General features: G+C 41.5%; 1 pseudogene; it reads left to right on the top strand.

Moving 5' to 3' along the window:
• Positions 1-8,652: 8,652 nt before the first annotated feature.
• Positions 8,653-9,323, top strand: Rpl9-ps21 (ribosomal protein L9, pseudogene 21; annotated as a pseudogene).
• Positions 9,324-13,377: the final 4,054 nt, after the last annotated feature.

The raw sequence follows: 13,377 nt of genomic DNA on the forward strand, positions 1-13,377 counted from the left end.
CAGGGGGAATTGATGCTGTTTGGCTCCATGCTCGGAATCCTCAACATCCAGTTCCAAAGCCATGGCCCCTGTCCTCCCTACTGGTCCAAAACTCCCCAGAGTACAGCCCAGTAAGGGAAGGGATGTTGGTGTTGGAGGGGCCATGGTGGGTTCCTTAAGAATGTAAAAGATACAGTAAGGCGGTCAATCAATAAAGCTGCTTCTGGCCTGGGGTCAAGGCAACACATACCGGGCTAGAGCAGGGACGCACGGCTCTCTGTGTGTGACTTAGCAGCTCCTGAGCCTACAGGACTTACCTCAAAAATCAAAAGAAATCACAGATGCCCCTTCCAGAAAACACGGTGGGTTAGCAACACTGAGCCAGCGCCTCAGTGTGGTGCCTAGAAATGCTGGATAAAACACTAAACCCCCTTTTAAATTCACCAACAAGACGGTGGGAGGGGTGGACGTACATCTCAGAGGAGCCGCAGACCCACGTGCATTAAAGATGAACACCACTTCAGCCATTGTCCCGAGGCCTCCTATGGGCCTCTAGTGCCAGTGCTTGCCTTTGAAATGGCCACACTTCTGGAGACAGAGACGAAACCCTTTCGGGGAGACAGGTGAGATACTCACATAGACATACTGTGCACTGTTGTCCCTGCTTGACTTTGAATATGCTGGGGGAGGGAGGACAAAGTCTCCCATGAGAACCTTCAACCATTTGTCTGTCCTCACAGGTTCTTGGGGATAAATTTAAATGACTTATGAAACCTGAAATCCCTAAAGCAGAAATTGGTTGGAAATGATCTCGCCTGGTGCCCCAGAGAGCTCACAGAAGACTCTGAAAAGAAGAAACCCTTCAGCCAAAGCCTCAAAGAGCATCCGGGGCTAACGTGAACTCCCATCAAAAAACATGAAGCACACAAGAAAACAGGCTGCGTGGGAAGACTCAGCAAAGCCTAGCACGAGAGGATCACACCTGGGCCTCCCACTCCCATTTAGGGTATGGAAAGTGTCTCTTCTGTGGTAATCATGAGAAGAACCTGGAGGAATCGAAGCCCCGCTTTAAATAATATATTTTTATTCTTTGTAAATTTCGTACATTTATGCAGTATATATTGGTCATACTCCACCACTGCCTCCCTTCGTCTTTCCCTGCTCCTCTCCACCCCATCTTCCTCCCAACTTCATGTCCTCCTTTTTAGCTTCTGTTCGGGTTATTAATAACAACCCCGCTCCAATTAGTTCTGCCCATACGCACATGAGTGTGTGGTCATCCACCGGAGTATGAGCAACCTACCGGTGTCCTCATCCCTAAAGGAAAACGACTCTCTCCCTCTCCCCCTCCCCCTCTCCCTCCCCCTCTCCCTCCCCCTCTCCCTCTCCCTCTCCCTCTCCTCCCTCTCCCTCTCCCTCTCCCTCTCTCCCTCCCCCTCCCCTCCCAGTACCTATCAACTACCAATAAGGGAGGATCCATTCCTGCTGGGATTTTGGCTGACTTGACCTTGTGCAGGTCTCAGGCTGTGAACTGACATGTAGTCCAGCCATGTTGGACCTGTGTCTGCCGTATCCAGAGGTCACCATTCCGCTGCTCTCCTCATCTGCCAACCCTTAGGTTCTTCCATTCCTGCCTTCCATGAAGTCTCCGGGCCTTGGATTTCAGGAAGTTGGAATAGACGACCCACCAGAGCAGTCAGTGGTTTGCTCCCAGCACTTGGACTGGTTATTAGAGTCTAAATTAACCACTGCAAAAAGAAGCCTCTCTAAGTCAGGTCTGAGACTAGCACAAATCTACAGGTATAAACATCGTGATGTAGAATTCAGATTGACAGTGTGACCATTTAGCAAAACGGTAATAATGGGGTTACCCCTAGGGTCTACAATGACCCCGCCCATGGGCTTGGATCAGGTTTACAATACCAGGCATAAAGTCCCTCCTGTGGAGCAGGCCTCATGAGCAATCAGTAAGTGGTGCCACTGCTGCACCAGGGGACAGATTTTGCTAGCAGCCAGTCTTGTAGCATGCAGAGGCCAGCGAGGTAAGCCATTAATGCCTTTTCTCCCCTTACAGCCTGTATAGCACCTTCTGACTAAAATACTTTTCTGTGGCACTAGTAAGAAATAATAGACAAAAATAAATCACGCGATAAATCAGGGTTAGAGCCTGATCTAACCCTAAGCACATCCGCCATAGATAGTGACATTTAGAGAAGCAGGGACCTCCACTGAGCCCTGGCACCCATTCAAGTACAAGGACAGACCCTTCGAGCCACAACTTTTTCCTCTCTGAAACTCTCTCTCCCAAAGTTTGTTGATAGAGCAGAAATGAAGAAAATGGCGGTAAACAGCCTAGCACCCTCATGATGAAAAAGATTCTCACACCCAAAAGAGCTAAATTCAAAAGCACTCCAAACTGAGACTACGAATGCCACTTCTCAACGTGACTTATTATTTTTTTCTAACGCAAGAACTCGAGAGTAGGAGGCTGAGTGTCAAATGAGAATTAATTCAATCCAGTTAATACTGAGACCCAGCTCCACCACAATCTGATCAGGGGAATGGTCAGACACTGCAGTTGCATATTAAGATGTCTTTTATCTAGGGGACTAACAGTCCAGGCATATATATATATATGTATGTATATATGTGTGTGTATGTATGTATGTGTGTATACATGTATATATGTGATATGTGTGTATATATGTATAATATATATATATATAAAACATATAGAATAAAATGAAGATGTGTCAACTGGGGAAGCAAGCGGCTAAAACCAATCATAAGAGGAGAAAACACAGTAAAAAGGGCGTGATGATCGGAACCAGCAGATAAGGACTTAGAACAAGTGTTATGAACGTATTTAAGCTTTCAGAGGTAAATAAGGATTTACTGCACGAGGATATTAGATATTTCTTCAGGGAACCATCAGCTGTACGAAAACGGCAAGACAGACATGATAGCTAGTGTACGTAACAGCCAAGCTAACTGAATGGAAGGATGGTAGGTAGAAGGCACCAGGGTTCTGTCTCTCCACCTGGCACTATCGGAACTGACTGGTGTAAAGATCTTCAAACCCCGAAACCAGATGGAGGCTCGCAAGCTCCAGGGAAGTCAGGAGGTTATCAGAGCCCCATGGCAGCCCTGTACCCCTTTCCGTGGTCCAATGGCAGGAAGTTCTTCGCGCATCCCAGAAGCAGCCTGCGCACATCTTCGGCGAGCCCAGGTAGGTGAGAGGGACACTGTCCTCCACAGTGGTCACCTGCGCGGTCAGATTTTCGGTTGCTGATTCTGATGCGGGTAAAGAGGAAGATGGCTATCACATCGTAGCTCCTCCCAGAAAGGCAGGGTCTTCCACGCCATTGGAAGTCACTTCCAAAAGGATTTAAGACACTAATGACCCCTACCCTCTTTATTTTTCATTTTTCTTTTCCATTTTTGAAGCTAGACATTAAAGACTAGACAGCTAAAAAAAAAATTAGAATTCGTATGTGATTGCACATGTTAATAAATGACCAAACATGTCTAGTGAAATAAATCTACTCAGAAAAAAAATAACTATTCTAAAAGCTAATGTAATAGCATATTTTGTGACTCTATGTTCATATTCTGCATTATTCAAGAAATAAATGCATTTAAAAGCACCGCTAGTTTAGGTTTGGGGCATAGCACCCCCAAAATATGTAGCTTCTCAACATCAACAAACGGAAGAGGGTTGGGCAGAGGAGTGAGGAAGTAGAATCGTTTAACAATATTGGATGTAAACTCAGATCAGTGCAAATAAGAGTGTCTTAACTTTAGGATGCTGACTCTAATTTCCATGCTAAGCACAGGGGAGGGGGAAACAAAAGGTGTGCAACAGCCAACAATGTGAAGTTTATAATATCTGATACCCAATAAAAATTATAGGCACATAATACAATGTATCATGTAACTTATAATCTATAATTACAGTACAGTCATTGCTAAAGGCTGGGTGGTGGTTCCACTAAAAACAGAATTACTGCATGTCCCAGCAATACTACTGCTGAATACATTCCCAAAGGAAAAACTACATGAAAATAAGTCTATAGTTCTGTGTTTACCACAATATTATCTACAGCACGGAAGACACAAACCTAGCCTAACTGGCCATCTGGGAATGAGTGAACTGATAGAATTACACACGATTGGGTTTTACTCCATGTTTTTTATTTTAAAGATATCCTATTATTAGTGAAAATAGAGGTCACCCTGGAAGACTTTATGTTAAGTGAAGTAAGGCAAGCACAGAAAGACAAACAGCACACGACCTTATCATATGCAGAACCTCTGTCATACAGGCAGGAGCGCAGCGGAGTGGAGCGCAGCGGAGTGGAGCGCAGCGGAGTGGAGCGCAGCGGAGTGGAGCGCAGCGGAGTGGAGCGCAGCGGAGTGGAGCGCAGCGGAGTGGAGCGCAGCGGAGTGGAGCGCAGCGGAGTGGAGCGCAGCGGAGTGGAGCGCAGCGGAGCGCAGCGGAGTGGAGATATGTGAAGATGCTCATCAGAAGAGATACAGATGCCGTAGAGGAAGACTAGACTGCAGGAGCTCCACCGTGCAGCAAGCTAACTATACTGATAACTGAAAATGTCAAGAGAACAGGTGTTAAGCTTCATCATCTCAAAATGGAAGCTATGTGGATAATGTTTGTTTGTTAGCTGGACTGAAGTGTTCCTTAATGTGGACATTTCAAAATACTGTGTAGGTAGACAAAGTGAAAGCAATGCTGGTTGCCATCCCGAATCTACACTTAAACATTTACATATTAAATATTTATAATCATTTAAGGGAAATCCCTCCTCCAAAACACTTCCAGGCATTCCAAGGAGGGGAAGATATAATGTCTCATGCAGTCAGAACTGAAACAAACTCATCAATCACTAGACAAGGTCATTAAATTGGTTACTATAACTCTAACTTATTTGTTCAAAATGTTAAGAAAAGGGAACCAAAGTAAATTTTTAAACCACAAATCAAATAGATGGAGATAAAACCTCTAATGTCCATGATAAAAAAAATATCTAGTGCCTGAGAATTGAAGGTAAATGAGGTAATGAGAGGGAAACGTTCTCGTGTATGTGAGGTTAGTGTCAGAAACTATTCAGAGGAGGGGAGAGAAGCAGGCAGAGAAATAACAATGAAAAGGGGAGTCTGTAAGCTGTGGGGATTGCCATGCCCTGGAACATGCGTAATTGGAGTCCCCGAAGGAATGAAGCAGACAGGGGAAATATTTGAAGACGTAACAGCCACAGAGTTTCCAAATGTGACATTAACTATAAATGGAGCATCCAAGAGGTTCAACCGAACTCTGCCTCAATAAACATCAATGAACTGCATCAAAGTACATCACATGCACATCAGAGCGGAGCAGCTCAAAGCCAGGGATAAAGAAAATGCCCCTAAGATAGCCAACAGAAGAGATCTGTCCAAAAATTAAAATAATGCCAAAGTTCTTTCTGGAAAAAAAAAGCAAAAAACATCTTAAAGTGTCAAAGGAAAAATGATATATGAATCTGTAATTGTACACTCAAAAAACACATTTTCCAACAAATTCACTACCAGCAGACCTGAAACTCAAGCAATGTTAGTAGGAAAGTAGAAACCAGATAGATAACTAGAAAGACCCTTAAAATTACAGTGTGTTCTTTAATCAAACCCAATAATGCAGTGTGTAGCTTATAATTTATACTAAGTAAAAAAAATATTACAATTAGTACCATGTGAATGAAGAAGTGTGTGTGTGTGTGTGTGTGTGTGTGTGTGTGTGTGTAGAATGCTTATAGTATTGCCACAGGCAGGGTACCACAATCAGGTCCGTGTAATAAGTGGGAGTGGCAGAAGGCTGCTTGGTGTTGTGCATTGATACTGTGGACACTGATAGGTAGTGTACTATGTGTGTAGGGGCATGTAGTCTTGAGTGTGATAAACAAACAATGAGGGCTGTAAGCCCTAAAATAACCACTACAATAACAAAGGAGTTATGCTTAGTAACCAAAAGAGATAAAATAGAAAATCATTTTTAAAATTAAACTTATAAAAGTAAAATTAAGAGAAGAAAACAGAACAAACAAGAGATGGGCATAACAGAAGACAAATACCAAAATATTACGCCTGAACCCATACATGTAATTATATTAAATGTAAATGCTGTAAATGTCTGCCATTAAAGGGCAGAGATTTTTCAGATTAGAGTTTTTAAAACGAATAAACACTCGACTACATCTTGCCAGTAGAAATGCAGAAGGATGATAAAAAGAGACACACATTATCCCTAATCAAAACAAAACTGGAGTGGCGAGACTTCAAAACATAAAAATATTAGCAGGGATAAAAAATTAATTTTATCACGATAAAATTCATCCAGATAAAAACACTGAACACGTACACAATGAAACATGATGGAAAATTAATTGCAGTGAACTAAGACGAGAAACTATGCCCGAAGATTCCAATGTCTGTCTTTCTCTAAGAATGGATAGAATAAGTAGAGAGGAAAATCAATAAAGATATATAAGACCTGAAAAACGAAATTAACCTGACCCAGCTGGCATTCATACAGCACTCCACCCAACAGCAGAATACAAATTCCTTTCACATGCACAAAGAATGTTTACCAAGATACACCACAGTTTGGGCTATAAAACAAATCTCAATAAACTTAAAAGGAGCCCAGGCTTACACAGCTTGTTCCTTAACCACACTGAAATCAAATTATAAATTAATAACAGAAAGATCTCTGAAATGTCCACAAATATTTGAAGCTAAGTAATACGCTCCTAAATAGCTGAAAGGTCAAATAGACAGAGCAAAAGGAATCTGTGCTTCTAAGCAAATGAAAGTGAAAACATGTCGGGATTTATGGGCCACCACAGAGTCCGTATTTAAGGAAATTCACAACGCTACATGGTTATATTAGAACAGAAAGGAGTCCTTGAGTTAATGGTCTCAAACTCCATCTTAAGAAACCAGAGAGCAATGGGGCTGGGGATTTAGCTCAGTGGTAGAGCGCTTACCTAGGAAGCGCAAGGCCCTGGGTTTGGTCCCCAGCTCCGAAAAAAAGAACCAAAAAAAAAAAAAAAAAGAAACCAGAGAGCAAGTTAAATTCAAAGGCACCAGAAGAAAGAAAAAAATGAAAATTTCAACTAAAGTCAGTGAAATTTTTGTTTTTTTTTTCCTGCTTTCATTTTTTTACTTTTATTTTTATTTTTTAGACAAGTCCTCACAGTATAGCCCTAGCCGGCCTAGAGCTCCCTTTGTAGAATAATTTGGCCTTGAACATCCAGAGACCCACCTGCCTCTGCCTCTTCAGTGCTGAGTTTAAAGGCATGCGCAACCACACTCAGATTTTATGAAATATTTTTAAAAATAGAAAAAAATCAATTAACCCAAAGTCTTTCTATTTAAAATGACCAATACAACCTGAAAAAAACAAGCCAAACATGGTGGTGCATGCCTTTAATTCCAGCACTCAGGAGTCAGAGGCAGATGGATCTCTGTGAGTTCAGGGTCAACCTGGTTCACAGAGTGAGCTCTAAGCTACACAGTGAGATCCTATCTCAAACAAACAAAATATAAAAAGCAAAATAAAAACTTAAGGAATGTTTAGCTAGCTCAACTTGATAGAACAATAATACAGTACATGACATAACCACTATCAGAAACAAAATAAATGGTATTCACTCCCAACTGCAGGACTGAAACTATTTTAAAAATAAATTTAAGACTCCAGGTCATTCCAGAACAAACCTCTGAGTCCATATGGCTGGTACTGGTAAGTATTCTCAAACATTATTATGATGGTTTGAATGAGAATGGCTCCCTATACGCTCATATATTTGATAACTTGGTTCCCAGTTGGTGGAACTGTTTGAGAAGGATCAGAAGGTGTGGCCTTGTTGGAGGAGGTGTGGCCTTGTTGGAGGAGGTGTGGCCTTGTTGGAGGAGGTGTGGCCTTGTTGGAGGAGGTGTGGTCGGGTTGGAAGAAGTGTGTCATTGGGGTTGGGCTTGGAGGTTTCCAAAGACTCCATTCCCAGTAACCTCCTTCTCTTTCTTCCTCTCCCTCTCCCTCTCCGCTTCCTACTTGTGGATTAAGATGTGAGCTCTCAGCTGTTCCTGCTGCTGTGCCTTGCTCCACCATCACAAACTCTGAAACTGTATACCCAACTTAACATTTTCTTTTTTTAAGTTTCTTTGTCCATGGTGTCTTGTCACAACAATAGAAAAGTAAGGCGATTTTGGAATAAATTGATTGTGAACAAATACATATAGAAAATTCAAAGGAATAAATGATTTTCAATTGTTTCTATAAGGACGACACTACTACAAAAACTAAACTAAGAAGTGACAAAATAAGAAGTCATTAGCCAATATCCTCCTAAATGCAGATGTAAAAACAAAGGTTTCAACTTGTCAAGTCCACTAACATTTGGAAGGGAGAACTCCTCATGACACAATAGAGCTCAGGCCAGGTATGGTGGCACAGTGACTCACTTGTTCTTCTAGTAATTGAGGGTTTATGGGAGAGAACTCAAGTTCAAAGCCAGAGTGGGTTATATAGTAAAACTCTATAAAAAATCAATGGAATGAAGAATAAAAATAAAGTAAAATTACTTTAATTCTAAAAATGTATGTGAGTTTAAGAGACAGATATTAATGCTATTCATCACAATAAAACTAAAAGGAGCTCTCTTTGCCCCATCTACTGCTTCTCTTTACCCCATCTACTGCAACATTCCAGAAAATGTTGACATCACTCTGAAGGGGCACACAGTCATTGTGAAGGGCCCCAGGGGAGCTCTGGGGAGGGACTTCAATCACATCAGTGTAGAGCTGAGTCTTCTTGGAAAGAAAAAGAAAAGGCTCCGTGTTGACAAATGGTGGGGTAACAGAAAGAACTGGCCACTGTCAGAACCATCTGCAGTCAGGTTCAGAACATGATAAAGGGTGTGACATTGGACTTCCGTTACGAGATGAGGTCTGGGTATGCTCACTTCCCTATCAACATTGTTATTCAGGAGAATGGGTCTTTGGTTGAAATCTGAAATTTCTTGGGTGAAAAATACATCCGGAGGGTTCGGATGAGGACAGGTGTTGCTTGTTCTGTCTCTCAAGCCAAGAAGGATGAACTAATCCTTGAAGGAAATGATATTGAACTTGTTTCAAATTCAGCGGCTCTGATTCAGCGAGCCACAACAGTTAAAAACAAGGATATCAGGAAGTTTTGGGATGGCATCTATGTTTCTGAGAAGGGAACCGTGCAGCAGCCTGATGAATTAGACCTCAGTTTCACAGCTCCAGAAACAAGATCCTGATCACAAGTACAATTTGGGCTCTATGGGAATAATAAGAGACTTATATATTTAAAAAAACTAAAAGGAAAAGTCATATATTCTCAGAATATAGAATGTAGATGCAGAAAGAAATCACTTGACCTAAAATATCTCACCATTTGCTCTAAAATGCAACCTCTGAAAACTAATAGTGAAAAATAATATTTCTCAGTCTCACAAAGAATAAACAAAACAAACAAACAAACATACAACAAAAACATCCACCAGAGTTAGCGTCGAATTCAACTGAGAAATTCTGGATCCTTGAGATCAGCATCTCATAAGGGCGTATGCCCGCACTTGTCTTTAACCCTGGAAATGAGGAGCTATCAAGGTGTCAATAAAGAGGAAAAGCGATACAAGGAGCTAAAGGAAATAAAAATAAACAGTGCCAAATTGGGGAGAAGAGAGTGAGCCTCACCTCACATACAAGCAGCACGGCTAAAGTGCTTGGTACGCATCTATGAGGACATGAGTTCAATCCCCGGAACCTATGAAAAGCTTGGCATGGGGCACTAACTTGTCATCTCAAGGCTGGGCAGCGGATCTCTGGGACTCACCAACTGGTAAGCCTAGTCCCAGATCCCTGGAAAGATCCTGCCTCAAGAAACAAGGTGGACTTCCTGAGGAAGAATGCCACTAGAGGATGTCTGTCCTTCTACTCCCACTCACCCAGACACACTGACACGAACACTGACACACACCAACATACAGAGAGAGAGAGAGAGAGAGACAGAGAGAGAGACAGAGAGAGAGAGAGCCGAAGGTTCTACAAAGAATCCATTCAAACTAATGAATATGTTTAAAAAGTTTGGAAGAGACAGGATAAATATGCAAATGTTAAATGGGTCCCTTGTTGTTGTAAAAATATAAAAATAAAAAAAGTATGGATGTCTTTTACCTGCTTGGTCCGCACCGCGGTGCCCCAAGATACCTGCTAGATATCTTGGTGGAAACACATCCCCCACTCCTTAGCGGCCCAGTGTCTCTTGCCACCACACACTTTCCTATACTCAAACCCTCACATAAAAGAACACACAACACAATAATCTTTGACCCAAATAATTAAGATATAATTGCTCACTTAAACATACAAAGCCCGGTACCATCCATTCCTTGAGAACATTAATAACAACCTGTAAATACACATAGCAGAATCTTAACATCACTTGCCATGGCTTCTCACCCTCTCCTCCTGTCCCTCCTGTGTCTCCTTCTTCTCTAGTCTCCTCCTCTTCCTTCAAACTTCTCTCTGGCCCATCCTTCCTTCTCCTCCAATGACAGGCCTCCTTCTATCCTGTACCTGCCCCTCAACTGTACTTTACAAATTCAATGGGGAGAAGGTTCTGGTGAAGTCACCTGATTCCTGAGTACCTAACAGGGCACCTGTCCTTGGGGCAGTGGAATTAGCATCAAAATACAGATAACTCCAGGGCAAACCACAACTGTCCCTGACTAGCCATAATGAAAAGTTTGATATCGTGACATAGAAGAACATACAAACACCAAACATTTACTGATAAATCTTCCAAGAGGCACATGTGTTTCATACATTGGGAACTGCAAAATGTTACTGAGAGAATTGAGGGTGTAATGGAAAGACTGTGACACGAAGGCCTTCAGAGCATTGGAGTGTCTCGTCTCCTACTTTTGATCTACAGATTCAGCATGACCTCAAGCAAAATATCCTCAGGGCTTTTTCTGTGGCAATTAAACAGCTTCTTCTTAAAGTCCTAGAGAATCTCGGCTGACCTAGTACAGTCATAACAACTTTGAGACGAATGGACTGGAAGACTAGTAAGACCGTGTGGTCTTGGTAGGAAATAAAGGCGTTTGGAAACAGTTCTGAATATATACAAGTGATTTTTCTTGCATGTGTATGTATACATGTGTGGTGTGCACACACAGGCTCACATGTACTTATATGACACTCATGGGCATGTATGTTTGCATGTGTGTGGAAGCCCAAAGTTGGTTAAACTTCACCATTAACACCAAGAGTATTTAAGGATTTGGAACTACTCCCAAGTGGGTTTGTAAAATGATGCAGCTAATTTGGAAAGCAGTCTGGCAACTTTTTAAACTTAGGCCCAGCTATAGCATATGTTCCTACTGTCTGATCCAGCCACAATGCTTATACATATTTACTCACAAGAGATGAGAAGCTTATATCAGTACAAATAGTGAAACAGAAAAACCCTACCCCCAAGCTGAGAACAACTTAATTCTCCACCAGTGTATGAGGATTTCAGAACACGGAGCAGTAATAAAAGACGTTTGCTGCTAACCCCGGAAAAAGCATGGGTGAGTTTTAAAGTAATTTTCTTACATAAAAATGTCAAATGAAAGACTATATGGTGTGAGTTTCTTCATGTAAAATTTCAGAAAATTGAGAGCTAATGTGATTGAGAGAGAGAGAGAGAGAGAGAGAGAGAGAGAGAGAGAGAGAGAGAGAGCAGGTCAGCGTTGCCTAGGGAACAGAGGGTAGGAGAGAGGGGAGAATCTGTGATAGCTGAGGCCTGAAGGACTTCTATAGACAGCTCATACGTTTCTTATCTTTAGGTAACTTTAGGTTTTAGTTGCCAAGCTGTGTGATTTGAACTGCACTTTATGGCATGGGGCATCTCCGTAAAATCGGTTTAAAAGTCTGAGGTTGTTGATTTGGCTTTTCATGCTCTGGAAAACTCTATGCAGAATCAAGCAACTCATTCTAAATATAGACACAGAGACAAGGGAAATCCTTATACATTTGGGAAAAGGGATTAAGAGAATTGACTACATAGAGGTCTGAAAGATGAGCTTCAGGCAGGAGGATAATCATCTTTGAGGAAACTGTTGAAATGTCAGCCGGAATACTGAATGTGGGCAAATCTTAATAGATTTTACTTTTAAAAGGGCAGCAAAATCTAGTTTCAGGGAGAGAAATAAGGTAGAATAAAAATACCAACCCAAACAACTGGGGAGGAGATCACCTGCAGGTAATATCATTCTTCAGCGGGGAGAAATATTCGCTGACTTTAGTCTTGTTTGTTTAAGACAAGATACATACTGAAATTTCTGTAATAATCAAAACGTTAAAAAGAAGTTTCTAAAAATCTTACTGATCTAAGAAGCAGTAGCAGATCAGAACATTTAAAAATTCAAAGCTGGAAGACAATCGATTTTTCTGTACATTAGATCCCTACAATATAGTTACTGCTGAACCCTTGGGGAAAAGCACAACCTTGAATAGTTAAATTTTCAATGGAATTAACTTTTAATTGTACATGTTTAAGTGTATATGTTCATGGGGTAGCAAGTGACTAATTGGTACATTACCACATTCTGTGAAGCTTTAAATTCAAGTATTTATCACCTCAGAAGAAAGCTCAACATTACTGTCTTAGCGCTCCTATTGCCACGAAGGGACACTGACCATGCAGCCCTTATAAGGGAAAATATTTAATTGGGTCTGGCTTACAGTTTCAGAGGTTTAGTCCATTATCATCATGGCAGCCAGCAGGCAGACACAGTGCTGGAGAAGCTGAGAGTTCTACATCCAGATCTGCAGGCAGCAAGAACAAGACACTGGGCTTAGAGTGGGCTCTTGAAACCTCAAAGCCCACACAGAGTGACAAACTTCCTCTAATAAGGCCACACCTACTCCAACAAGGCCACGCCTCTTAATAGTGCCACTCCCTAAGGGCCTATGGGGTCACTTTCATTCAAACCACCACAATTACAAACACAACAATATAAGCTCAAAGAAAATATTAACAGATGTAATAAGGAGAGAAATATTGAGAAATAGAACATCTTCTTCTTAAAAGACCAACAGACACATCTCTGATCATCCTGTTCAAAGAAGAGAAAAAGCACAATGAACCATGTAAAGAATGAAAAAAAAAAAAGCTGGTGTGATTTGTGTTAAATAAACAACGCAAAAAATTATGGAGAGTTTTGCCAGGTTATTAAAAAACACAAGCAAAGACACAACTCTTCCCATGAGCTAATTCACTAAAACTGACACAAGAGGAAATGGAAAGCTATATGGCTAATGACACGAGAA

Source organism: Rattus norvegicus, chromosome 10, assembly GCF_036323735.1.
Source record: "Rattus norvegicus strain BN/NHsdMcwi chromosome 10, GRCr8, whole genome shotgun sequence".
NCBI lineage: Eukaryota > Metazoa > Chordata > Mammalia > Rodentia > Muridae > Rattus > Rattus norvegicus.